The sequence below is a fragment of the Cherax quadricarinatus genome, chromosome 33, assembly GCF_038502225.1.
Source record: "Cherax quadricarinatus isolate ZL_2023a chromosome 33, ASM3850222v1, whole genome shotgun sequence".
Taxonomy (NCBI): domain Eukaryota; kingdom Metazoa; phylum Arthropoda; class Malacostraca; order Decapoda; family Parastacidae; genus Cherax; species Cherax quadricarinatus.
In genome coordinates this window covers 13,311,929-13,339,494 of record NC_091324.1, presented here as the reverse complement: position 1 = coordinate 13,339,494, position 27,566 = coordinate 13,311,929, and the positions used below count along the sequence as shown (strand labels likewise).

General features: G+C 42.1%; 2 protein-coding genes across 7 annotated transcripts in view; one reads left to right on the top strand and one right to left on the bottom strand.

Annotated features, from left to right (window-relative positions):
- Positions 1 to 27,566, bottom strand: part of LOC128693830 (protein GPR107) — a 157,775-nt gene that overhangs the window by 78,036 nt on the left and 52,173 nt on the right. The window lies entirely within an intron of this gene.
- LOC128693913 (vascular endothelial growth factor receptor kdr-like) overlaps positions 17,086 to 27,566 on the top strand; it is a 247,983-nt gene continuing 237,502 nt past the window's right edge. For 3 of the 6 annotated variants that reach the window (XM_070090807.1, XM_070090815.1, XM_070090810.1), the window contains exon 1: positions 17,086 to 17,376. The gene's annotated coding sequence lies outside the window, so the exon portion shown is untranslated. Of the gene's footprint in view, positions 17,377 to 26,783; positions 27,169 to 27,566 lie in introns of those variants that run through there. The other 3 variants (XM_070090812.1, XM_070090814.1, XM_070090811.1) reach the window with 2 other exon arrangements.

The window sequence follows — 27,566 nt, the reverse complement described above, 5'->3', positions numbered from 1 at the left end:
CTCTGTAATCTTTTGACTACCGCCCACAGGATGGGTATGGGGTGCATAATAAACATATTAAACTAAAAAAAACTACACCAAGGTCATTAAGACTATCTACAATACGAGGGTCATTACTAGGAATATGGTAAAATTTACACGTATGTTAGCTAAAAAATAGAAAATCATTCCCCTCCCTTTCTGTAGCTACATTCATCAGACACCTTTTGGCACTCTTCTTGAACTGGTTCATGCTATGACTGGCTTTGACATGTGCGGGTAGTCTGTTCCATTCTTTTATTGCTGTACAATAAAAGGTGTTTGAAGCCTGTCCAATGACTGTGGGTACTACAAAGTTGTGCTCTCTCCCCCTAGTACTATGATTGCTTTGGTTCCCAACCTTGACAAAATTGACAGCAAGATATTCTGGACATTGTTTGTGAGCAATTTTATAAACATGATTTAGCTTCAGTTGTTTTACTCTGTCTTCAACATTCAGAATATCCAACTGCTGTAATTCATCCTGGCCTACATGTTCTCTTGGTCCCAGCCCCAGGATGAATCTTACGATTTTATTCTGAGTGATTTGCAGTCTATCTTTCAGTTTTTTTGTCAAGGCAGAGTACCAAGAAGAGCAAGCGTAATCCATATGGCATTGTATAAGGGCTAGACATAGGGTCCTGCGAGCCTCAGTAGGTAGACACTGTGCTTGTCTATACAGGAACTTCAGTCTGGCATTCGCTTTCTTTACTACACTGTTCCCTATCAATTCTCCTGACATGCATGGGTCAAAGGGGATTCCCAAATATTTTACTGATGAAACCAAAGTGATGGGCTCCCCATTACATTGAACATTAAAATTATTTACCCTTCTCAGTTTATGTTTCGTGCCAAAGAGAATGGCTTCCGTTTTCCCTAGGTGTAATGATAGTTTGTTGTCTACTAACCATTTGCTGCAGGACTCCAGTTCCAGTGCTAAAACATTAGCAATATCTTGTGGGTCTTTACCTGACACTAACAGAGCACTGTCATCTGCATACAGTAGGAGTTTGCACTTGACACTGATAGGCATATCATTGACATAACATAAGAATAATAATGGACCCAGAATACTACCTTGGGGAACTCCACATGTTATCGGCAGGGGTTCTGATTCTGTTTTGTTGATTTTGACTATTTGTCTCCTGTTGCTAAGGTAGGACTTAAACCAGTCTACAGAACCTATACCGACAGCTTGAAGTTTATTACATAATATATTGTGGTTGACAGTATCGAAGGCCTTTTGCAGGTCTAAGGTTACCATACCTATGAGGTTCCCCTTTGACATTTCAGTTCTCAGGTAATCCATCAGATTAATAAGGGAGGTGTCGGTTGAGTAGGATCTTCTAAAGCCCGATTGATAGCTATGGAGAATGTTGTTGTCATTAAGGTACTTAACTACTTGAGAATACACCGCCCTCTCTAGAATTTTAGATATTATACTGAGTATACTAACAGGCCTATTCAATTCAATTCAATTCAATTCAAAGTTTATTCTCTATAAGGATTACAATGCTGAGTTTACAGAAATTTGGTTATTGTTTGGTTTACATGTAGTAAAATTGTGATTACAGAGTGTACCACTAGAACGCTTAGCATGGCTAGGCATTTCGGGCATACTTAGTTTTATTCTTAATTGTAAAATATTACAAATTATGAGGTAAGTTGGTATTATGGCTAAGTGACTAAATACTAGTTTGTGAGTTTAGCAATGTGAATGCTTTTGTTTTGGCACAGTACATAGTTTCAGTATTGGAGTATCACAGGATTCATTATTTTAAGACTGAGATTAATGTTTCTGTTTATGGTCAAATGAGTGAGTGAGTGTAAGTGTGAACCACCAGGTGGTATTCGTGTAGTTAGTTGACGGGGTGTATCAGGGAGATAAGATGTTTTCTAATGGTAGTTTTGAAGGTGATGAATGTGTCTGCAGTTCTAGAGTTCTCAGGTGGGGTATTCCAGATTTTAGGGCCTTTGACATACATTGAATTTTTGTAAAGGTTTAGTCGGACACGGGGAATGTCGTAGAGATGTTTGTGTCTGGTGTTATGCCTGTGGGTTCTGTCACAACTATCAAGAAAGCGTTTTAGGTCAAGGTTGATATTAGAGTTTAAGGCCCTGTAGATGTAGATTGCACAGTAGTAAGTGTGGATGTACTGAACTGGGAGTAAGTTTAGATCTATGAAGAGTGGGGGGGTGTGTTGCCAGGGATGGGATTTAGTGATTATTCATACTGCAGCTTTTTGTTGGGTTATTATTGGCTTTAGGTGTGTTGCTGCAGTTGATCCCCAAGCACAAATAGCATAGGTGAGGTATGGATAAATGAGTGGTATAATGTGAGAAGGGCATTTTGCGGCACGTAGTATCGTATCTTGGAGAGGATCCCAACCGTTTTGGATACTTTTTTGGCTATATGCTGGATATGGGTGCTGAAATTCAGGTTGTTGTCAAGGTATAAGCCTAGGAATTTTCCCCCATTATTTCTGGTAATTAGAGTGTTGTCAATCTTAATGTTAATTTGTGCATCTCCTGCTCTGCTACCAAACATAATATAGTAGGTTTTGTCAGTGTTAAGCGTAAGTTTATTGGCTGTCATCCAAGTCGATATTTTAATCAGCTCCTCATTCACAATGGTGTTGAGGGTGGCAAGATTAGGGTGAGAGATGACATAAGTCGTGTCATTAGCAAAGAGAATGGGTTTCAGGTGTTGGGATACGTTTGGAAGGTCATTGATGTATATGAGGAAGAGCAGGGGACCAAGGACACTTCCCTGCGGAACTCCAGTATCAAGTGGCCGTGTTGCTGATGCTGTGTCTTTAATGGTGACGTACTGATACCTATTAGTAATGTAAGATTTGAAATAAGCAAGCGCATGGCCTCTTATACCGTAGTGATCAAGTTTGTGGAGTAGGATGTCGTGGTCTACTGTGTCAAAAGCTTTTCTTAGGTCAATAAAAATTCCTAGTGGATATTCCTTATTTTCCAATGCTGTGTAAAGCAGATCTAGCATTTTTATGATTGCATCATTAGTGCTTTTATTTTTCCTGAATCCAAACTGGCAGGGGTTGAGTATGTTTTGAGCCGTTATAAATGAATACAGTCTCCTGTGCACGAGTTTCTCAAAGATTTTGGATAGCAATGGTAAGTTAGATATTGGCCTATAGTTGTTTAAGTCAGTAGGGTCACCACCTTTATGTAGTGGTGTAACCCTTGCCATCTTGAGTAGTTTCGGGAAGGTGCTAGTCTCTATTGACTTGTTAAAAAGTAATGAAATAGCATGCGAAAGGACATGGGCCGCTCGCTTGTACAGTAATGGTGGGACATGAGACAGATTCCCCGAGTTATTTTTAAGTGACTTTATGATCTCAGTGACTTCCGTGGGCTCAGTTGGTGCAAGATAGAAGGAATTAGGGAAATTTCCATCTAGGTAGTCCCCGGCATGGGCATTGGTATGTGGGATTTTACTGGCGAGATTAGATCCTATGTTTGAGAAGAAGTCGTTTATCTTGTTAGCTGTGTCAGTGGGATGTAGTGGTGTTTCATTAGGTTTAGTTAGGACAATATTCTTGGTTTTTCTCAGTTTGTGGGTCCCTAGAATCTGAGAGAGTGTTTTCCAGGTCTTTTTTATATTTCCTCTAGTGTCTGTGAATCTACTGGAGTAGTATAGTTGTTTGGCTTTTTTTATCACTTTGGTGAGAGCTGATGAATAGTGTTTAAGAGTATCTTTGTGTATTAAGCCCTGTCTATATTGCTTTTCATATTGGTGTTTCTTGTCAATGGATTTCAGAATGGTGCTGGTTATCCATGGGCAACCAAGCCGTTTGTTTGTGATCTGTTTTGTTTTTATAGGACAATGTTTGTTGTATAGTCTAAGTAATTTGTTAAGAAAAATGTCTGTCCAGTCATCAATACCATTGGCCTTGGAGAATTCTGTAGGCCAATCAACAGTCTCTAGGTCAGCTGTGAACTTCCTTACTGAGGCCTATAGTTGCTTACATCAGACCTACTATTTTTCTTGAAGATAGGAGTAACTCTGGCCTCCTTGAACCCCTCCGGTACGGTATTAGTGGTGATTGATAGATTTATTATGTGAGCAATAGGGATTGACAGTTCAGAAGCACCATCTTTTAGGAACTTAGACGGGATGTTATCAGGGCCTGTGCTCTTAGTTGGGTTTAACCTGCTTAGTTCTTTTTGAATAAAGTCATGAGATATACTTACTAGTTGACAACTGTTTGGGGTTACCCCTTTATTGGTATAGTATGTTTGAAACTTATCAGAGTCTGTGTTAAAGGTATTTGATGCAGCTGGTAGTTTACTTACTAGTGTTGATGCAACAGATGTGTAGTAGGAATTAAAGCAATTTGCCACCTTAGATGTTTCGTGGCATACCTCATTTTCGATAGTGAGTACTATGTTAGACCTATCTACTGGCTTATGGCTATACCCCAACTGTTTTAGTTGTTGCCAGAGCTTTCTGTGGTTATGCTTATACTCTTCAATTTTTGAGCAGTAGTGCTTTGCCTTTGCTCCTTTTATAAGTCTCTGTACTCTGTTCCTCACCCTTTGGAATTCATTTAGTGCTGCAATATCCTGTCTGTTTGCTTTAAATCTTTTTAGCAGCTGGTCTCTGAATTTCATATTATCTAATATCTCAGTATTCATCCAGGGTTCAGTTCTTCGTTTAATCCTAACCTCTTTAACTGGTGCAATATTATCAAGGATGGTAGTGAACATTGTTTTGAATTTTTCCCAGGCATCGTTTACGTCCGTGCAACTTGTTATCTCTGTCCAGTCACAATTGTGTAGCCTATTTACCAGTGTTTCTTTACTGTAGTTTCTAGTTGACCTCATTTTTATTGTCCTGTGTAGGCCTATCCTATCCCTAGTGATTTTCCTGGTGCAGTAAATGATGAAATGATCACTAAGACCTGTGGTAATGACGCCTGACTGACTAATGTTCTCAGAGCGGTTACAAAGTATGTGGTCAATTAGGGTGGCTGAGAACTGTGTGATCCGGGTTGGAGTATTAATTAGTTGAGTGTAACTATTTAATCCTAGAATTTGCTTATACCTTTTGCACAGCCCGTTATTTTGCTGCTGAAAACAGATATTGAAGTTAGTTAGTTTAATATGTTTATTATGCACCCCATACCCATCCTGTGGGCGGTAGTCAAAAGATTACAGAGGTACATAATTGGTCCAGGGACTGGACTCCAAAGTTTTGATAGCTGAGCAAGTTACAGAGGTAATGAACTCACAATTTACAAAGGTAATGAACTCACAATTTACAAAGGTAATGAACTCACAATTTACAAAGGTAATGAACTCCAGGTAAGTCTGGTCACAATCATGACAAGTTACAAAGGTATTTACAGATTACAGAGGTACGTAATGGGTCCAGGGACTGGGCCCCCAAAGTTTTGATAGCTGAACTAGGTACAAAGGTAATGAGCTCACAAGTTACAAAGGTAATGAATTCTGTAGAATGGTTACTTACGTTTATACATGGCTACAATCATGAACAAATTATAGAGTAATGAGCAATTCACACTTCCACACCCGGTCACAACTGTAATGAGTTATTGGTGCAAATATTGATTGTTGAGTCACACACACACACACACACACACACACACACACACACACACACACACACACACACACACACACACACACACACACACACACACACACACACACACACACACACGCTTTAGTTTAATATATTTATGCACCCCATACCCATCGCCCAGTATTATTGTCTCGCAATTGTTTTCAACTCCGGACAAGACTCTGGAAAAGTCTTCTAAGAACTGGTCCTGGGTAGGACTAGTTCTAGTAACTAGTTCCTACTAAGATGGGTTTGGTCTTAGGAAGCAGCACTTCAAACCATAGAATCTCCAGTTTATTGCTATTTAAATCAGGTCTTGGGTTGTAAACTAAGTCATTTCTAATGTAGGCACATACTCCACCACCCTTTCTGTTCCTATCTAAGCGTTTTATATTGTAACCATCTATTTTGACCTCGTCGTCAGTCACCGTATCATCCAACCAAGATTCAGAGATGGTTATAACTGCCGCCCTAATTTTGTTAGCTAGAATCCTAATCTCTGCCAATTTAGGAAGAAGTGATCTTGCATTGACATGAATAAAGTGAAGACCTGTTTTCATAAAACAATCATAATCATCAATATATGGCAATGGGTCATTTGTATTAAAATTAGGTAAATCAACGTCATCACTGCTAAAGGGTAACTGTGCCAAAGTGCATTTGTTACACACAAAATGAATTCTGGCACCGTTGCTATAATTGTACATACATCCATCATGCACCCACCCCTTACACATTTTACATAAGGTGCCTTTTCTGTTTTTCATGCGTACTTTAGTACAGTGTATGCACCTGTTTGGTAGAGTTTGAGATAATAATGGCTGTATTGTCTCACATTGACCTATGTATGCATTACATATGGAGTTAAGGTTATCATTCCTAGCTACTAGACCGTCATTATCGCCGTCATTTATCTGTCTGTTTTGCCTCTGCACAATAGTTTGAGGTCCTGGATTAATTTGGATATCACCACTTAAGAGCGCTACAATAAGAGCTGTGTGCCACTGTTTTTGTTTGGGTATGCGGTGTTGCCATACCTTGCGGCGATAGTGACATTTACTTTTCTGGTAGGATGGCAACTGTTGGGCTTTTACTGTCCAGGGCGCTGTTACTCCATTCACCTTTTCCAGCCCCCATGACTGATTTCTTTCTTCATGGAATTGAAGAAGAAATATAAATATAACCCCCTAATGCCTGCCATTTTCACTCTTCGCTCTTTTACTCATATACAATAATATTTATTTCTCTTTTCCAGTCCCTAGTACACTTAGTATCTGCTTTAGCAATCACCACTGAATTACTAGTAAAATTTCCTCTTCAAAACCCTCTTCACTGCTCACTTTTCCCTTAACTTCACAAAACCCTTATAGTTAACCCCTTATTACACACTCCCCTTCCCATCTCACTTCACAGTCTGGCTTCCCCAATTAGCTTCTAACTCCTTTCCATTCTGGTAGATCAGAAAGGTTTAATCCATGGTTTTATCCTTCCAAATCCCCCTCAATTCCATTTATCGGGGGTTGTGTGGTGTTGTTGTCTGCCTGACCTATTCTGCTGACTCAGCCATTTTTAAACACTGAGGGGAGTAATGCCACCTACAACCTGATTGACTTTTTTGGGGCTATCCTAGGTAATTTACACATATGTTAAACTATTTATGATAATTATACTTATGTGTAATGTGCTCAAACTTCAATTTGAAATTAGCCTATTTTTATTTAGTTCTTACAATCTGTGAAAATTATTATTATTATTATTATTATAGCAAATCACCTGTCATCATATGGAAACTAACATCCAAATTTCTTCATTAAAATAGTATATTAGGATATACACAGACCAAATTTAATTCAAACCTTTCAAAGAGACCAATATCCCAGAATATAAAATCACATTAAGATTGAAGCCACTCAGAAGTTGCATTATCAAGTTATTAGCAAGGAAGGGTTAACTTAATCAGATGTGACACTCAGAAACTATTGCATGAAAAGCAGTACAGTATTTCAATTTTTTTTCCAGTTTCTTCCCAAAAAAATAATAAATAAAAACTGGGACCTACACAGGCCAGCATCAGTTTGTGTGACAATGACCAGCTCTTAAGATTAGATTTTGCCACCGAAGTTGCTAGTTTATTGTGCATATCCATCCTGTGGAAGGTAGCACAAGAGCATATGGATACACAAAAGGCCTAGGAGCTAGGCCCTAAAAGGGTTAACAGGTGTTGGAACTTATTCGGTCCGAGACGTCCCAACGGGGAAAAAACACACCATTCGAGGGCCCTTAAACCCACCCAAAACACAAACACACTCCCGGATTGGCGTAGGTGGATGGAAGGTACTACTTAATTTATAGATTTACCCTTCAGGGAAGAAGTAGGTAGTTTATACTGTTAGTACACTAATATTAGGATTATTGAGTCAACTGTAGATAATAATAATGTAGACCTAAGATTTTAACATAGGTAGTAATAGGCCGATAATGTAGGCAAACACTAGGGAGAACTGGCAGCCCAAGTTTGAACGATGAGGCGCGGGTCTCGAAGATGCCAGATCTTTCTTCTATGACTAGACACCATCTGGACAACACGTGTCGTGATCAGCAGACGGCTCCCCCCACGTGTCTTCACATATGAGACCTGGGGAAATCTGGTGGAGGCAACTCGATGTACTGTAGATGACCTCCTCCGTCAGGCCCATACAGTAAGACAAAACCTCCACTTTTTCTTAGGATTTCTGGCCAGTGTTTGGGGAAAATTGCAAGTGAGTTGAGCTGTGGCCTTTGTGCAGCCGGCAGTTCATGACCAGTACATGATTTTGTCTCTTGTCTACCTAGAAGCTAGTGTCCATTTCTGCATAGTTATACTAGGGGATACACACCCTCTTGGATACAAGAATTTCTGAGGTGCAGGCAGGTCACTAATATCGATTGAATATTGCAGGAATTAAGGCTCCCGGTTGCACGTGGTTTCTGAGGGGAAGTCCAAAGGGGCTAAGCTCAGGGAGGTTGAAGATCAGGATATATGCTGCAACACCAAGTTAGTCCTTTAAACGTGCATGCAGGTGAGGTTTCTTGCAACATCAGCCATTTATGAAAATCTGTCCTATAAGCCACTTGTGAGGCTGAGGTACCGACCTCAGAGCTCAGTGTCAACAGAGATTGCCAGGGTAGGCGACTCACTTGGAGGCAGTCCACACAAATTTTCACAAGTGGTCCTTCAAACCGGATGTGGAATAGCTAGGTTAAAATTAACATAGCTAGGCCACAGTTAGGAACCAGTTTAACAGAGTTAGGTTAAGTTAGTACACCTAGGCCCAGAGTTACACAGAGGCTAGGCCAAGCTGACTATACACAGAAGTTGTTATTTGCAGTAATTTACAGGCAGGCCAGGTAGGCTAGAGAAGCTTGTGAATTTAATTATTTACAGTGATTACAAGTAATCCAGAGTAGGACACGTGTGTTAATTACAGTGGATTTGCAAGGTAGCCACAGTTAGGCTAGGCTTGTGCAATATTTACAACAGTTATAGTAGGTATGCCAGATTTAACCTAGTTATTATTTACAGGGAGTTCTAAAGCCAGGTTTAAGCTATAGCACACTAGTTAGGTTAGGATTTACCTTATCCAACCATCCACGCTAGACTGAGTAAGCGGGGCACAGTTAGGCCAAGCTGTTTACATACATTATTCATTTACTGTTTTACAAGTTGAATTGTTGAACTTATTTGTGTTAACCAAGTGATTTTAATTTGTATACTGCATTTTTTATTGTGTGATTTTCATTGCCTTTGACTCATTTTAATGTGGGATTTGTGAATTGTACCTGAGACTAGGTTAAGTCCTGTAATTATTTGCTGACATTGTACAGGAAATTGCTAGGTTAAGCTTTCACATCGATACACATTTCGATTGGGATTTGAGAGCTAACAGTGTACATTTTTTATTCAGAGTAGAGTCAATATAATAAAGGGAGTTGTTAAGCTTGTTGAGAAGCCTTGAGACTCGTTCATTCTTGCCTAATACCGTTCGCGCTGTGGGGTGGGCTAATTGAAGTACAAATTAGTACCGTGATCTTAACTAAACCACAACTATGGTAGGTGAAGATGAAGTACCAGCTGTCTCAGCCCTAAGTCAATTAAAGCGGTCTATGGGAGCCTATAAGGGACGCCTGAGCAAAGCATGTGAGGATTGTCGTATGGCCAGGCAAGATCAGGATGTAGACTGTGAGGAACTTGAGAGTTGCCTGAAACCTTTGGAGCAAAGGCTGGAGGCCTTTGAGAGATCATTTATCCTTTATGAGGCAGAGGCCTATACTACAGGTGAGTCTGACTATACAGTCGAAGTAGCACGGAAGGACTATGACGAACGAAGGGCAGAGTGTAAAGCAGAGATGAGACTCTGCAGGCAGTTAATAAAGACTTTGAAGGCCGGTACAGCAGGGGCAGCAAATGTTTCAGGGAACACGAACAACAGCACACCTGTTAATGTGTTGCCCAGATTGCCCCAGTTGAATTTACCAACGTTCGACGGAACCTTAACAGAGTACATTGCTTTCTGGGAACAGTTTAAAGCCCAGATAGATGACAGAGACGATTTGTCAGATGCCGTCAAATTACAGTATTTACGGTCACAGCTCAAGGGTAAAGCCTTGGACTTGGTCCGGCATTACCAAACCACTGACACTAATTACCAACATGCCAAAGACCAATTAAAGGACATGTTTGGTAACACTGAGGAGATAAAGGTAGCTATACTTTATCAGTTGTTGGATCTAGAGGCTTGTCGCCATGACCGTCAGAGCCTAGAGAAGTTCCGAATGGAAGTTATGAGTTTGACAAATAGTCTTAAAGATTTACATGATTGGGGTAAGTCAGAATGGTTCATCAGTCAGGTGATTCAGAGGAAACTGGCTGGCACTACAGTGCATGAGTTACACTTAAAATATCGGACGAATAGGTTCATGATACAACAAATTGTTGAGGGGTTGGGAGATCTCGTTTCTCATTTGAGTATAGGTGTGAGAGAAGAGTCACCACCATCACCACATAAAAACCCAGACAGTTACTCAAAGATCTCGAGAGATCAGTCTAAAGCTCATACGACTAACGTTGGAGTGTACTATGGTAAAGAAGTGTCTAAGGTAAGAACCTCTAAGCAGAACCTCAGAGGCACTCATGCCAGAATATGCGTGTTCTGCGAAGGCGAACACGCTAGCACGAGTTGCTCGAAGTGTATAACACTGAGCGGTAGGCAACAGAGACTAAGGGAGTTGAGACTCTGCTTCAAGTGTTGTGGGGAACACTTTGCGAGAGACTGTGGCACCCAGCTCAGTGAGTGTCGAGTCTGTTGCAAAGGTAAGCACCATACTGCACTATGTCCCAATAATTTAAGAGAACCCCAGGCTAGTAGGGATATCTCTCAGGTAGAGATAGAAAGTGAGTCTGAGCCTGAAATGGTAGCCAGCGTGATTAGTGGGAGTGAAGTCTCTAATCCGAGTGAGAATCACGGAGGTGCTGCCCTACCTACAGTCATGGCAAAGGTTGTGAATGGGCACAGGTCCAAAACAACCCGATTATTCTTTGACTTTGGAGCACAAGTATCCTTGATAACAAAGAAGTTGGTGGCTAAATTAAAGTTGAAGGCCACAAGGAAAGTTAGTATGAGGTTGGGAGGGGCTATAAGTCAGGCCCCACCCAAATCTTATGATGTGGTGGATGTCACAGTCAAATTAGGTGGACATCGCAGAGACATTACAGCCTTGGTGGTAGAGATGTTACCCAGGGCAATTACAGCGAGAGGTCTTGCTGCAGCAGCTAAGCGATTGAAAGACCTTGACGTGAAGCTAGCAGACCAGGGAATTACCACTGACACAGTCAGAAATGTAGGTATCCTGGTGGGAGCCAATCAGATAGATGACTTCCTGTCTACACGACGAACGTTTAGGGAAGGAATTGGTTTATACAGATCCCCAGTAGGATACATCATAGGTGGCAGGATTCCACCTGAATTCCCTGCCACGCCAGATAGAGAAGAAGCTGTCCCCATGATAGCTGGGGGAGTAGTGATAATGAGTACCAGTATACACGATGAACCGCCAGAGAAGCTGAACCAGGTAGGGAGTGACGAACACTCGGCCACCTTGGGAAAACACTTTTACAGGGTACATAAAGAGGGAGATAGATTGCCATTAAATCCAGGGAACCTCGTATCAGTGGGAGGAAAGGCTACCAGGGCATGTGGGCCACTGGGTGGGAAAGTACGGAGCCACTCAGTCAAGGCTAGACATACGAAAGATGTTAAAGTTAAAGGAAAGGGTGCTAAGACCACCGGAACCAACAAGTTTACACCCCCAGAAGTCCACGCAGGGGAAACTGGACGATTGAAGTTAGACCGGAGTCTGCTCGACGAGAGTGGCCAGATGGCACTTGTGTCCAGGGTCCGCCGTGGGGGCTCGCGGAAGGTGAACTTGATTTAGACTTAGCGCCTACCTTCGCCGGTGGGAGGATGTTGGAACTTATTCGGTCTGAGAAGTCTCAACAGGGAAAAACACACTGTTCGAGGGCCCTTAAACCCACCCAAAACACAAACACACTCTCGGATTGGCGTAGATGGATGGAAAGTACTACTTAATTTATAGATTTACCCTTCAGGGAAGAAGTAGGTAGTTTATACTGTTAGTACACTAATATTAGGATTATTGAGTCAACTGTAGATAATAATAATGTAGACCTAAGACCTTAACATAGATAGTAATAGGCCGATAATGTAGGCAAACACTAGGTTAAGATAGCTAGGGAGAACTGGCAGCCCAAGTTTGAATGATGAGACGCGGGTCTCGAAGATGCCAGATCTTTCTTCTATGACTAGACACCATCTGGACAACACATGCCGTGATCAGCAGACGGTGTCCCACACGTGTTTTCACATATGAGACCTGGGAAAATCTGGTGGAGGCACCTCGATGTACTGTAGATGACCTCCTCCGTCAGGTCCATACAGTAAGACAAAACCTCCACTTTTTCTTAGGATTTCTGGCCAGTGTCTGGGGAAAGTTGCGAGCAAGTTGAGCTGTGGCCTTTGTGCAGCCGGCAGTTCATGACCAGTACATGATTTTGTCTCTTGTCTACCTAGAAGCTAGTGTCCGATTCTGCATAGTTATAGTAGGGGATACACACCCTCTTGGATACAGGAATTTCTGAGGTGCAGGCAGGTCACTAATATCGATTGAATATTGCAGGAATTAAGGCTCCCGGTTGCACGTGGTTTCTGAGGGAAAGTCCAAAGGGGCTAAGCTTAGGGAAGTTGAAGATCAGGATATATGCTGCAACACCAAGTAAGTTAGTCCTTTAAACGTGCATGCAGGCGAAGTTTCTTGCAACATCAGTCATTTATGAAAATCTGTACTATAAGCCACTTGTGAGGCTGAGGTACTGGCCTTAGAGCTCGGTGTCAACAGAGCTTGCCAGGGTAGGCGACTCACTTGGAGGCAGTCCAGACAGATTTTCACAACAGGTGTACATATGGGTTTATATCTACAGTTTACTTATCTGTTACAAGCAAATTTAGGAAATTTGCTTAGTATATCTGGTATCTTACTTTCATTAATAAGATATCTTGACATGTCACATAGGTTATTATACTGTCTGTCTCTGTATTCCTCAATAAGTGGACAATTAAGCATATAGTGTTCAAGACAATGACAATATGCCTGATCACATAATTTACATTAGTTTGATCATTATCTGTGTGTCTCCCAAACTGCCAGAAGTACTTGTAAACAAGCCTAAGCCTGGCCACTACAACACCAGTCTGTTCACATTGCAAGTTGCTCCATGAACATACTTATCTACGTTCATGTTATCATAGATCTACTTAGGCTTCTAACTGCATTCCTATAACAATCATTTTCATTATTTACTTCTTTCCTAATATTATTCCTAATGCTAGATACAGATATACGAAAGTTATAGTCTACATTCTCCTGGGTACTCTTCTTGGCTAACATATCAACTTTATCATGAATGAGTAATCCAATGTGTGATGAGATCCATAGCCATTGTACATTAATTCCTTTGTCCCTCATTTTTGAGTATCTATACCTGGCTTCTCCAATGAGCATGTTGTTGGAGTCATTATATGAGTTAAGAACATTCAGTGATAACATAGAATCAGTAATGATGATAAAGTCAAGCTCAGTGTCATAAGTTAGCTTTAGCGCCATTAGGATTGCAAACAGTTCAGTTAGCAATGTAGACGCCTAGTTGTTAATTCTTATGCCTAACTCAACAAATTTATTATCGTTCTTAACTAGGGAGGTGGCAACGAGAGCAGATGCAGCCCTGCCAGAAGACTCCTGTTTAGATTCATCAGTGTATATAACTTGTGTTAACTTATTACTACCAGCTAGGCGAGAAATTTCTTCTTGAGCAGTTGCTTTAACAAGTGATTTAAGGAAGGGATTACTAGCAATGAGCTTCTTGGGAGGGACTTGCAGGTATGTGATATTAAATGAACACATCTTCCATGGAGGAGTGAAATGCTCTTGTTGTCTACAGTGATACAGTTCATGCAGGTTATAAAACTTAATGCAATTTCACGTTTTCACAATCCACTTAGAACTGTGTGTATTTACTTCAAGACACTTAGTAAGATTCATTGTGACGGTGTCTGGTTCATTTCTTAAACATTCAGACACTGAGGAACTGATTACCTCAAACTCCTCCTCTCCTTATTCCTTCTTTCTTTGTATAAGACTGATGAAGCCACTGTGTGGCGAAACGTTTCTTCAGTAAAGATTCCCATATGTTGCATAAGTGTCTCAATTCTGCAATACACTGGCATTGCAGATCTGAAGCTGCTCGAAAAATGCGATCTCTAGTAATATATGAAAATTTATTAGAAAGTAAACTAAGACTGTAATGATAGTTTAGTAGCCGATGACCTTCAGTTCGAATGTAAAACATGTAGCAGAGAGAGCCTTTTTACTCGACAACGTTTCTCCCCCATAAAGGCCTTAATAATATAACTTTATTTCCAGAGTAGGTATATTAGTTACAATATGAGGGTAACAGTGAATATATCTTGCACGGAAAAATCACAGTCCTGCCTGATATAAAGGCTTACTACATGCCTTACACATTAGAAGTATTGAAGAAAACCCGGCGAGGTTCAAGCTTCACTTGCGACGTTCTGCTCTGTGTAGAGCTTCAATAAACCAATGGCTCAAGCGATACGTTGTCTCAAAGCTTGGTGTGCACATGTGTGTTTTCTTGGCATTGCTTTGAATAGATAAAAAAAGACATTTGGATTATCTTTATTCTGGAAACGTTTCGCCAGCCAGTGGCTTCTTCGGTCCAATGCAGAGGACGGTGGAAGATGAGGAGGAGTTTGAAGTAATCAGTCCCTCAGCCTGAAGTCCATGTGTTCAGTAAATTACTAGTAGGTTTTCTAAACTATTTCTTGACATTGCTTGAATGTTGAGAAGAGTAGGTGTGGTGAAGGTGGCCAGGGATACACACACTGGGGGAATCCCTCCCTCTGGCTCTCAGGGAATTCCACTTGAATATTATGACTCAGGACACACCGCAGGTTATTATTGAAGGATATTACTGAAGGATATTATTTAAGGATAGTACTGAAAGATATTTATGAATATTATTTAAGAATATTACTGAAGGATATTTAAGAATATTATTTAAGGATGTTTAAGAATTTTTAGATATATTGAATGATATGTTAAGGATATTATTAAAGGTATTTACTGAAGAATATTATTGGAAGAAAATATTGTTTAAGGATAATGATTAGAAATATCATTGTCATTATTATTATTATTACTATTATTATTATTATTATTACTATTCCTTGAAGTGAGGTGCAAAACACTCTTGATCCAAAGATTTGGAACTATCCTCATTTTGCACATCAAACTTGGTTACCAGAAAGTGTTCGTCCCCTTCGAGTTTGATATTTCCCCCCAATTTGATAATAATAAAAATAATAATAATGATAATAATACTTGTAATAATAAGCAGGTTGAGACCTTCCTCTGCATGGGCACAGTGGGTGCCAGCCGCCACACCTCCAGTTAGACTGAGTGGACTGGGACTATGTACATGCTGCCAGAGTATTTTGTCTGTCTTCATATCTTAGCTTTCTCAACCCTGCATATAATAAAGCTAATTTTAGCAGAGCACCCAGCTAATTGATCGCTGATGCACGACGACCCACGCTGCACTAGTCAGTGGGATACTCACGGTATAATGGTAATGGCAATGTTTTCACAGTATGACGATAATGCCTCAGTTCTCAGAGTATGATGATAATTCCGATGTTCTAAGAGTATGATGATAATGCCACTGTTCACAGGGCATGATGATGCCACTATTCTCAGAGTATGATGATAATGAACTGGTACTCCCTGGCGGGCGAAACGTTTTCTAATAAAATATCGTAACCTACACAATGTGTCAATAACATCATACTGTCGGTATATATTACCATTCTATACACGCTCTCACAGCTCCAGCAACTAAGACAACCTACAATAACCCCAGCTGCAATAGTTCTATCGTGGGAGGAGGGAGGGGGGGAATTCTCCAGTCTACAACGTACTTTTTTTTTAAATACCATCTCCCGTCTCTTAGGTACTAGAATTTTTCTTACCAATGCCTAAAAAAAAAATATCACGGGTGGGTATAAAACTCGCGTCATTACGATTTCGTGAGTTATCAATGCCTGTTTACGCATCTCTCCTCAGAGACCCAGCTGTCTGCAGTGACTGCCTTTGTGTTCTGATTTACACTGCATCCAAGCGTACTATTTGTGGCAAAAGGCGCAGCTTGTTAATACGGCGTGAAAGATATGAACTGTCCAGGTTTGCAAGGAATGACATTCAAGACACAACTACCTCAACATTGCTGCACCCCAGTAACGTTGTTGTTGCTGTTCTTGTTGTTGCTTCAGTTGTTAATCTTTAGCTGGTGCAGTTGTTATTATTGTTGTTTTGGTTGTTGCTGCTAGTGATACGACTCCTTCTGTTGTTACTGCTATTGTTAATGCTGCTGCTGGTTCTGTTGTTAGGATGGGGAGGGTGGAGGAAACCTTGGTGCTAATGATGGGCTGTTGATCCAAGGAACTAGTACTATCCTCCCCTTCCTTGGATGAGAGCTGATTTCCTCCCATTTTGCAGGCGCTATATGATCCCTATGGGTTTAGGGCCTTCCCTTGAATATAACAGTACAACCCAGTCTTCAGCTTGTCTTGCACCCTCAATAATCCTCCTAGTGCCCCGGTGGAATTATATACATAGAGAGAGAGAGAGAGAGAGAGAGAGAGAGAGAGAGAGAGACAGACAGACAGACAGAGACAGAGACACAGAGAGAGGGTACTGGACAAGAGAGTACGGGGGGGGGATGAGTGCCACCGGACGTGAAATATCGGTGTTATGAACCGTCAGTTGGCACCAGTGGACGTAAAAGTCGTCATGTCTCCTGGCACTCGGCTTAGTGTCTCCCTTCTCGCCTTGCTCCAAGCACTCAAATAGTTCCCCCATAAACGCCACGTCGTTGTTCCAGGCACAATCTGTCGGCGTGGGAGTAATGGACATGCCTTTACGACTTTATTCCTGAGCCCTAGTGCCGAGGGATAGCCAGAAGACATCTTTTTGTTAGACACTAAAGAAGTCTTAGTGGATCGCTGACCTCAACACAACGCTAGGTTGTCCACCAACTATTGCCTCACACTTGGGTATGTCTTACTACCATGCTTCACCTACTCTGCTTTACTATTTTCTCGGCGAATTTACAAAACGTATTGTTATTCATGACATAATAGTGTATTGGTACACACGCACTGTGTGGTTATCCTGAACTATGATAATTTACAAAGGACAAGAGCTGAGAGAAAAATGTATGAATTATACGGGTTAAACGTGTTTTGTGGTTGCGACAACAACAATAATAATATTAAAAATAAAAATAAGAATCCCTAAAATGATGATTATTCTCTCCCTGTATAAATACTGAGACATACGTAACATACCTAACAGAATACTCCATACGACTGAATGTACAACAATGTAAAACACTTGTGCTTTATAGTAATCTGTTTACATTAATGTTTTATCACTGATTTCATCATTGCTTAGTTAATCTTAAGTTAATTTTAAGCCAGCCCGTAATGCTATGCATAGTATAAGTGGCTTCGGCATGCTGCTCTTATCTGTATTTTTTTGTACCTCTGTATGTGTGCTCAAATTGTAAATAAATAAATAAATAAATAAATAAATACCCACCTCTCGGTGATAATGTCTCAGTGAATTTTCGCTCACCATGAGGCGAGCTAAAACAACACGGGTTCGATCCCCTGGCTAGTCGCAGTGTTGTTACTGATTAAATACTACTCGTTCGTGGTTATAATACTATATATATATATATATATATATATATATATATATATATATATATATATATATATATATATATATATATGTCGTGCCGAATATGTGAAACTGGTCAATTAGCAAGAACTCATTTAAAATTAAGTCCTTTCTAAAATTTTCTCTTATACGTTTAAAGATATATATTTTTCATTAATGATAATGTAAAAAATTTTAATTTTGCACCAAAAGAATCTTAGAAAACTTACCTAACCTTATTATAACAAGAACAATTTATTTTAGCCTAACCCAACTATATATATTTTAGATTTGTTTACAATAATTTAATACTAAACAAACACAGGTAAACACAGTGAAATATATTTTTTTTCATTAGGTTCAGAATGATTTTGGCGAAATTATTGCATACATAAATTTTCACTTGTCCTATATGGCAAGATGAGCGTTGCTATTTAAGCCAAGATCGCAAGTTCTGCCTATTCGGCACGACATATCTCTCTCTCTCTCTCTCTCTCTCTATATATATATATATATATATATATACACGTTGTTTCAGTACTATATTCTGCACTACATGTAATAATTAAGCTTATAATATATATCCAAAAATTCTGGCATTTTGAGAATTTGAGATGCTTCTGTCTGCACCTAAACCTACCTCGGCTTACAGATTTCTTAACAGACACATTTACTATACCAGCTATGACCCAACCAGCAGTCCTTCCCTCCACACCTCCAGCGCTACCTCGTTTCACCTGCACTACTTGGGTATCTTGCCGACGTTTCACTTGCGCAGCAGACTTCTTCGGTCGAAAACAGAAGCGACTTTTATACTGGAAACACTACCAGTGGAGAAGTAATTTTAAGGTATTCAGTCCCTTAGCCATGAAGAGTTGACAGAAACAGTTAGTTCCTTATCCTTGACTGAAGGTGTTCAGTTCCTCACCCAAGTGTTGCGCAAGTAATTTGTAATATTTTACAATTAAGAATAAAACTAAGTATGCCCGAAATGCCTAGCCATGCTAAGCGTTCTAGTGGTACACTCTGTAATCACAATTTTACTACATGTAAACCAAACAATAACCAAATTTCTGTAAACTCAGCATTGTAATCCTTATAGAGAATAAACTTTGAAGTGTCGTAATGCATAAATTTTTCACCTTCAACGTTTAACGCCTTACACTGAAGAAATTAGGGCTACCTTCCTCTTCCTGATAATAATAATAATAATAATAATAATAATAATAATAATAATAATAATAATAATAATAATAATAATAATAATAATAATAATATTTTATTCAACATGATACATGTTTGTACACAGGAATATAACAGTTGGGTGTTCATGCCAAAAGCCCCTTTATATTACCTGGAGTTTACCTGGAGAGAGTTCCGGGGGTCAACGCCCCCGCGGCCCGGTCTGTGACCAGGCCTCTTGGTGGATCAGAGCCTGATCAACCAGGCTGTTGCTGCTGGCTGCACGCAAACCAACGTACGAGCCACAGCCCGGCTGGTCAGGAACCGACTTTAGGTGCTTGTCCAGTACCAGCTTGAAGACTGCCAGGGGTCTGTTGGTAATCCCCCTTATTGTGTGCTGGGAGGCAGTTGAACAGTCTCGGGCCCCTGACACTTATTGTATGGTCTCTTAACGTGCTAGTGACACCCCTGCTTTTCATTGGGGGGATGTTGCATCGTCTGCCAAGTCTTTTGCTTTCGTAGTGAGTGATTTTCGTGTGCAAGTTCGGTACTAGTCCCTCTAGGATTTTCCAGGTGTATATAATCATGTATCTCTCCCGCCTGCGTGCCAGGGAATACAGGTTTAGGAACCTCAAGCGCTCCCAATAATTGAGGTGTTTTATCTCCGTTATGCGCGCCGTGAAGGTTCTCTGTACATTTTCTAGGTCGGCAATTTCACCTGCCTTGAAAGGTGCTGTTAGTATGCAGCAATATTCCAGCCTAGATAGAACAAGCGACCTGAAGAGTGTCATCAAGGGCTTGGCCTCCCTAGTTTTGAAGGTTCTCATTATCCATCCTGTCATTTTTCTAGCAGATGCGATTGATACAATGTTATGGTCCTTGAAGGTGAGATCATCCGACATGATTACTCCCAGGTCTTTGACGTTGGTTTTTCGCTCTATTTTGTGGCCGGAATTTGTTTTGTACTCTGATAAAGTTTTAATTTCCTCATGTTTACCATATCGGAGTAATTGAAATTTCTCATCGTTGAACTTCATATTGTTTTCTGCAGCCCACTGAAAGATTTGGTTGATGTCCGCCTGGAGCCTTGCAGTGTCTGCAATGGAAGACACTGTCATGCAGATTCGGGTGTCATCTGCAAAGGAAGACACGGTGCGAAGCATTTCGGGCAGACTTAACTAACTTAGTATTACTAAGGCAATAACAGTAATTATGGTCATTAGGTGAGTTACAATGAATAAAAGAGAACTAAATATTCTATCAGGTTGTGCTAAATGGCTTTAATAAGTTTTGTAGAGAAGAATTACAATTTTGTTTATTAACCTCAGGTGGACACGATGGAGTGATTAACATTTGGGATGAATACAGATATTGAGAGTAAGTATATATTGATTATAAAGTTTTATCTATATTCACGATATTGAGCAAATGCATATATAGTTTTTACAAATGTATTTAAGATGGACTGAGATAAGTTGAAGAGATAAGGTGTTCTTTTACTGTAGTTTTAAAGATGCTAGCTGAACCTGTGGTTCTGGAGTTTTCTGCCAGAAAGCTCCAGATTTTGGGCCCTTTTATGTACATTGAGTTTTTGAAAAGATTTAACCTGACACCTGACACCTGACACGAGGAATATTATAGAGGTTTTTGTGCTTAATGTTATATCTATGAGTCCTAGTGCAACTGTCAGGAAAGCGATTCAGGTCGGGATTTATATTAGAATTGATACTGTAAATGTAGGTGAATGTTTTGTTAAGTGAGTAGGTTCAGGTCTTTGAAGAGGGGGGGGGTTTAACAGTGGATTGTGTGATCATTCGCACTGCAGGTTTTTATTGGGTTATTATTGGTTTTAAGAACATAAGAACATAAGAACGAAGGAACACTGCAGAAGGCCTACTGGCCCATGCGAGGCAGGTCCAAGTCTCCTACCGGCTTAAGCCAATGCACCCAACCTAGTCAGGTCAGGTCACATTGACTTAAGGGAGGAACACGGCAACCGACCTGTTAGCACAAGCTATCAGGTCTAACTCACACCCACCCACATCTACTCATGTATTTATCCAACCTATTTTTAAAGCTACACAACGTTCTGGCCTCTATAACGGTACTTGGGAGTTTGTTCCACTCATCCACAACTCTATTACCAAACCAGTACTTTCCTATATCCTTCCTGAATCTGAATTTTTCCAACTTAAAACCATTGCTGCGAGTCCTGTCTAGGCTAGATATTTTCAGCACACTATTTACATTTGTCGTTGTGGAGCCCCAGGCACAAATAGCATAGGCGAGGTAGTAGATCAGTGAAAAGTATAGTGGAAGTAGTGCTGTTTGTGGTACATAGTGGTATAAACCTTGGTAATAAATACCGACAAGTTGGTTTAGAAAGACACGTAAGCAAACACTATGACATATTTATTAGAAAACGTTTCGGTCCTGGGACCTTGATCACTTCTAACATACAGAGGTAGAAAGACATTATATATATAGGCGGAGAGTGAGGTGTGACGCACTCAGGTCACGTGCGTCATACCTCACTCTCCGCCTATATATATAATGCCTTTCTACCTCTGTATGTTAGAAGTGATCAAGGTCCCAGGACCGAAACGTTTTCTAATAAATATGTGGTACATAGTAACGTATCTTTGAGAGGATGCCAACTGTTTTGGAGACTTTTTTTGTGGTATTGGATATGGGTGTTGAATTTCATGTTGTTATCAATGTGCAGACCCAGGAATTTTCCCTCTTTATGTTTAGTAATAAGGATGTTGTTAAGTATAATGTTTAGTCGAACCTCACTTGCTCTACTCCTAAACATAATGTAAAAGGTTTTTGTCTGTATTAAGCGTAAGTTTATTGACAGTCATCCAGGTGTTGAGTGAGGCTAGATTTGGATTTGGGAGATGACAAAAGTCGTGTCGTCAGTTAGTTTAGTTTAATATCTTTATTCTGTACCTCATACCCATCCTGTGGGCGGTAGTCAAAAGATTACAGAGGTACATAATGGGTCCAGGGACTGGACCCCAAATATTTGATAGTTGAACTAGTTACAAAGGTAATGAACTACAGGTAGATCTGGTCACAATCATGGCAAGTTACAAAGGTAATGAACCATCTACACTCCTATACATGGTTACAATCATGAACAAATTACAAAGTAATGAGCCACTGACACGTCCACACCCGGTCACAACTGTAATGAGCTATAAATACAAATATTAAGTGGGTGATACACCCACGCGAGCGCGCACACACACGACTGCGCGGGCGCACACACACGAGGGCGCACGCACAAACACAGACACACGCACGAGCACGTACACACACACAGACTAACACACGTGGTAATGCTTGTTTACAGCTAGCAAAGTCAGGGTATTTCTCCAGAATGGTCTGTAATATACCACTGGATAAAATACTTTGCCATTTCTTGAACATTTCTGAGTGAGTTGTCTCTAAATTCATTAATTTTATCGCACTCTACATTAATGACACAGGGTGTGACAATAGTCCATCTGGCAAAGTTTACATTTCGTTTGGTCTACGTCTGGTGGTGGTGACAAAGATACTTGTAACCCAGCAGGAATAACAAAAAAAGGCACAATACCGTGACTGGAATGATACACAAATAACCCGCACATAGAAGAGAGGAGCTTACGACGACGTTTCGGTCCGACTTGGAACATTTACAAAGTCACACTGTGTGACTTTGTAAATGGTCCAAGTCGGACCGAAACGTCGTCGTAAGCTCCTCTTTTCTATGTGCTGGTTATTTGTGTATGAACCCAGCAGGAACCGGGCGGTACTGACATCCAAGAGTCTGCTTATCTTGTTGGATGCGCCATAGACATGTGGCTCCTCTTGCATGATGGAATAATGATAGGTGGACTGACTTGTGTCAATCTCCCTAAGTCTTATGCCAATAAAGTTCAATTGAAGTTCTTTACGTATTATTGTTCTCAAACTGTAATAAAGTTGGTAGAATTACCGACAATATGTAAAGTAAAAGGACACAAGTGCAACTAATGTGACATTTTATTGTGGCAACGTTTCGCTCTCCAGGAGCTTTATCAAGCCATTACAAACAAAACATGTATGTATAATGTTCGCCAAGACCATAGTCCTGGCACGGGTCCCAATCTTGCGATGACCCGTCTCTGGCTCCCGATGGAGAAAGGTTTCCACAATGATGCGACGCATGCCACTCAAGCGCCCCTCTGGTCAGTTCAACTGGTGCATCTCATAAGCGACACCATATGTAACTATGGACACTAGCGAGGAGGAGGATATGTCATTATTACAGGTAACAGCTTGTCTGGTTCGTTGACCCCATGGTACACTAGTGTGGCCGCAGTCATCTCTGGGTCCTCTTCGGGAGGGAATATCACCCCCAGTTGCCTGCGGAATGTCTCAGTAGCTTCGCACTCTAGAAGATAGTGTGTTAGGGGCCGCTGGACAACGTGCTGACAGTACTGGCACATCTCCTCAGCCTTGTCTAACATCCTCTTGGCCGTGGGAAAGCCCAAACGAAGCCGATGGATGGCGGTACACTGCGCTCTGGACCAGCTTCTATCATATGGAGGGGGTTCTCCCTGAGTCGCTGCTCGGTACCACTGTTGAGATGGGGTATCACCTAAGACCTCCCCCATAAGTTTCGTGGCTCTGGCAGCCACCAGTTTGGTCTGTCGTAGGCTGATTGGGACAGTAATCCCAACATGTGGATAGTCTGTTGCTGCCTTGGCTGCATCATCTGCCGCCTCATTTCCCCGGATGCCAGCATGGCTGGGGATCCAGTTCAATGTCGATCTATTACCCTGAACTTCTAAGGCTGTCATTATGCTCAGGATCGATGTGATGAGGTGAACATTATCCTGTGGTTGAGGATGGGAGAGGGCATTGATTGCAGAGGTGGAATCAACATGTATGACAGGTCGGAGTCGATGTCGTAGGGCATGTGACAATGCCTGCTGAATCGCCACCAGCTCAGCTTGAAGGATCGTGCAGTGGTCAGGGAGTCGCCAGCCTTGTGTGTGACCATTGTGGTACAGTCCAGCTGCTGCTCTCTTCCTGTCAGGGTCGACAGAACCATCTGTGAAATACACTGCACATGTGCCTCCCTCTGCCAGTGCCATGCTTGTCTCAGCATGATTGCTGAGGGTGTCTTGACTGCAGAGACACTTAGAGATGGGTAGCTGCATGATGAAAACATCGGCTGGATCTGGGCGCCAGGGAGGTGGTGGATGGTACCCAGCAACAGGAAGGTCTCAACTCTTCTCACAGAGCAGCTGTACAGGAAGCAGCTTCCGCCCAGCAGCACAAAACGAACGAATCCAGGAGTAGTCCGTGAAGAGTGTGGGATCTTGTGACATGGTTGTTAATATCCGTCTCCTTAGTGGGGTACCTTGCTGCCGGTGCAGAATCGTGGCCACTTTGCAGGCGTTTATGTATCTTACTCTGTCAGCCAAGGAAGGAAGCCGGGCCTCAGATCTGAGACATACTGTGTTGGTCCAGATGGGGGCACCAAGCATAGTTCTTATCGCCTGGTTTTGTACGACCTCCACCCTTTGCCTGCTCTGCGGGAAGAGATGAGCTAAAGCCGGTGCACCATAGTCAATGAGCGAGCGAATAGCTTGTATATAGTACAAGCGAAGTGCATCTTTGCTTGCCCCTGCACGGTGCCTCGTCATGGCTCTCATGGCGTTGAGTCTGAGTAGAGCACGTGACCTGACATACTCGGCCTGTTTCTGAAAGGTCAGCTTTTTATCAATGTAGATTCCCAAGTACAGGTAGGAGCCTGTCCACTCAAGTTCTATATCCTGAATACGTAATCTATTCATAGGATCTGGTCCCTTGAACATCATTGCAAGAGATTTCTCGGCCGAGATCTTGAGGCCTAGTTCCTTGCAAGACTGCGTAATTAGGTCCAAAGCTCTCTGAGCCTGTCGTTCTAAATTGCCTTTCCCATTCACTACTAGTGCAAGATCATCAGCATAGCTGAGGAGCTGTGTACCACTATGAAAGGGAAGGCTCACAAGTTAAGATAAGATAAGATAAGATTTCGTTCGGATTTTTAACCCCGGGGGGTTAGCCACCCAGGATAACCCAAGAAAGTCAGTGCGTCATCGAGGACTGTCTAACTTATTTCCGTTGGGGTCCTTAATCTTGTCCCCCAGGATGCGACCCAAACCAGTCGACTAACACCCAGGTACCTATTTGCTGCTAGGTGAACAGGACAATAGGTGTAAAGAAACGTGTCGAAATGTTTCCACCCGCCGGGAATCGAACCCGGCCCCTCCGTGTGTGAAGCGGGAGCTTTAGCCACCAGGCCACCGGACCACTGCATAAGGATGTTAAACAGGGTAGGACTGAGCACACCTCCTTGTGGCGTACCATTTTCCAGGGTTTTAAAGGAAGAGTAGTGTCCCTGAAAGCTGACACAGGCCTGCCTGCCCCTAAGGTAGGACTCTATCCAGGCCAGGAGGCGTCCTTTGATTCCCTTCCGAGCTAGTATTGCCAGAATTGCTGTGGGGCTGGCTAGCTCAAATGCCTTCTCAAGGTCGAGGTAAACGACGATACTAGGTTTTTTGTTGCTATCAGCAATCTGGCTTAGTAGAGTGGTTATGCACTCTGCTGTTCCCACTCCTTTGGTGAAGCCAAATATGTGATGATGAGAGGGTCCAAGTTTCCATAGGAGGCGGTTTAACACCATCCTCTCAGCAGTCTTGGCTAAGCAGCTGGTCAGCGATATGGGTCTCATACTGCCTGGGTCCTTGGGCTTTGGAATTGGTACGATTGTAGCTTTCTTCCAAGCTGCTGGGAGTGTCCTGGCCCTCCACGACTTGTTAATGACGTCTAGTATGGCCTCCCATCCACTCTGCCCAGCCCGTGCAATCATGGAGTACGTCACACCATCGATGCCCGGGGCAGTGTCACCTGTGGCCCGGTGGCCTGGTGGCTAAAGCTCCCGCTTCACACACGGAGGGCCCGGGTTCGATTCCCGGCGGGTGGAAACATTTTGACACGTTTCCTTACACCTATTGTCCTGTTCACCTAGCAGCAAATAGGTACCTGGGTGTTAGTCGACTGGTGTGGGTCGCATCCTGGGGGACAAGATTAAGGACCCCAATGGAAATAAGTTAGACAGTCCTCGATGACGCACTGACTTTCTTGGGTTATCCTGGGTGGCTAACCCTCCGGGGTTAAAAATCCGAACGAAATCTTATCTCTTATCTCTTAATGGCACGTCGGAGTTCCAAGTCCGTGAGGTCTACATCAGTCACATCTTCCGATTCACATGCAGCTTGTATCGTTAGCTGGCGCTGTGGCAGAAGATCCGTCTGTACATTCCGGATGTCCTGTGGGAGCTGAGTGGAGGCTCCCCTGGAAGTGAAAAGCTCCACTAGTTTCTCTGCTTCCTGGGATGGGTTCGGGTGTGCTGGTGGCCTCGGCTTGCTCTTGCCAGTTGCTATGTTGAGCTTGCCCCATATCTCAGATAAGGTGGTGTGATGCCCGAATGTTGAGCACCACTCCAGCCATTTCTCAGTTTTTACTCTGAGAGAGATTCTGCGGGCATGCTGCACAATGGCTCTCAGAGTATTCCTGTTCTCTGCCGTAGGGTTACGCCTGTATAGCTTCCTAAAAGAGTTGATGCGGTGGTTCTGCTCCCGCACCTCGTCGTTGTAGAACCACCAGTCTCTTTTGTGAGTGCGTCCTGCGGACTTCTTTGGAATTGCGTACTCTGCTGCCTGGATGAGAACAGTGATTAGCTCCTGTTCAGCCGTATCACAGTCTTCAGATAGAGAGTATGTGGACCACCAGTTATGAAGATAATCCTGGAACACCTTCCAGTTGGCCCTCTTTACGTCCCATCTAGGAGGCAGCACAACTGTGGGAGGCCTGTTGATGTTGAAGGTGGTGATCACTGCAAAGTGGTCACTGACAAGGTGAGGATGAGTTTCCCATGTGGCTCCTGCTGCGAGTTGTCTTGACCCGAAGGTAAGGTCGAGGCAGCCACCCAACAGGTGTGTGGGGTCTCCATTGTTTAGCAACTTTACCTCTGGAATATCGTGTAGGAGCATTGCTATATGTCTGCCAGCAGCATTGGTTGCTGAGTGAGAGTGCAGAATAGGGTGATGTGCGTTGAAATCTCCACCCACAATAATACACTCAGTGCGTGCTAGTACGAGGAGCTCTGCAATGTCGAGGGTGTGTCTTGGTATTGGACACAGAGGGTATATAAAGGCTCAGAGTGAGGTGCAATACTAGTGAGGTACCGTTTCGATGTTCACTAGTGGTAGTAGTAGTAGTAGTGACAAAAGTAATACAATATGGTGGAAATAAA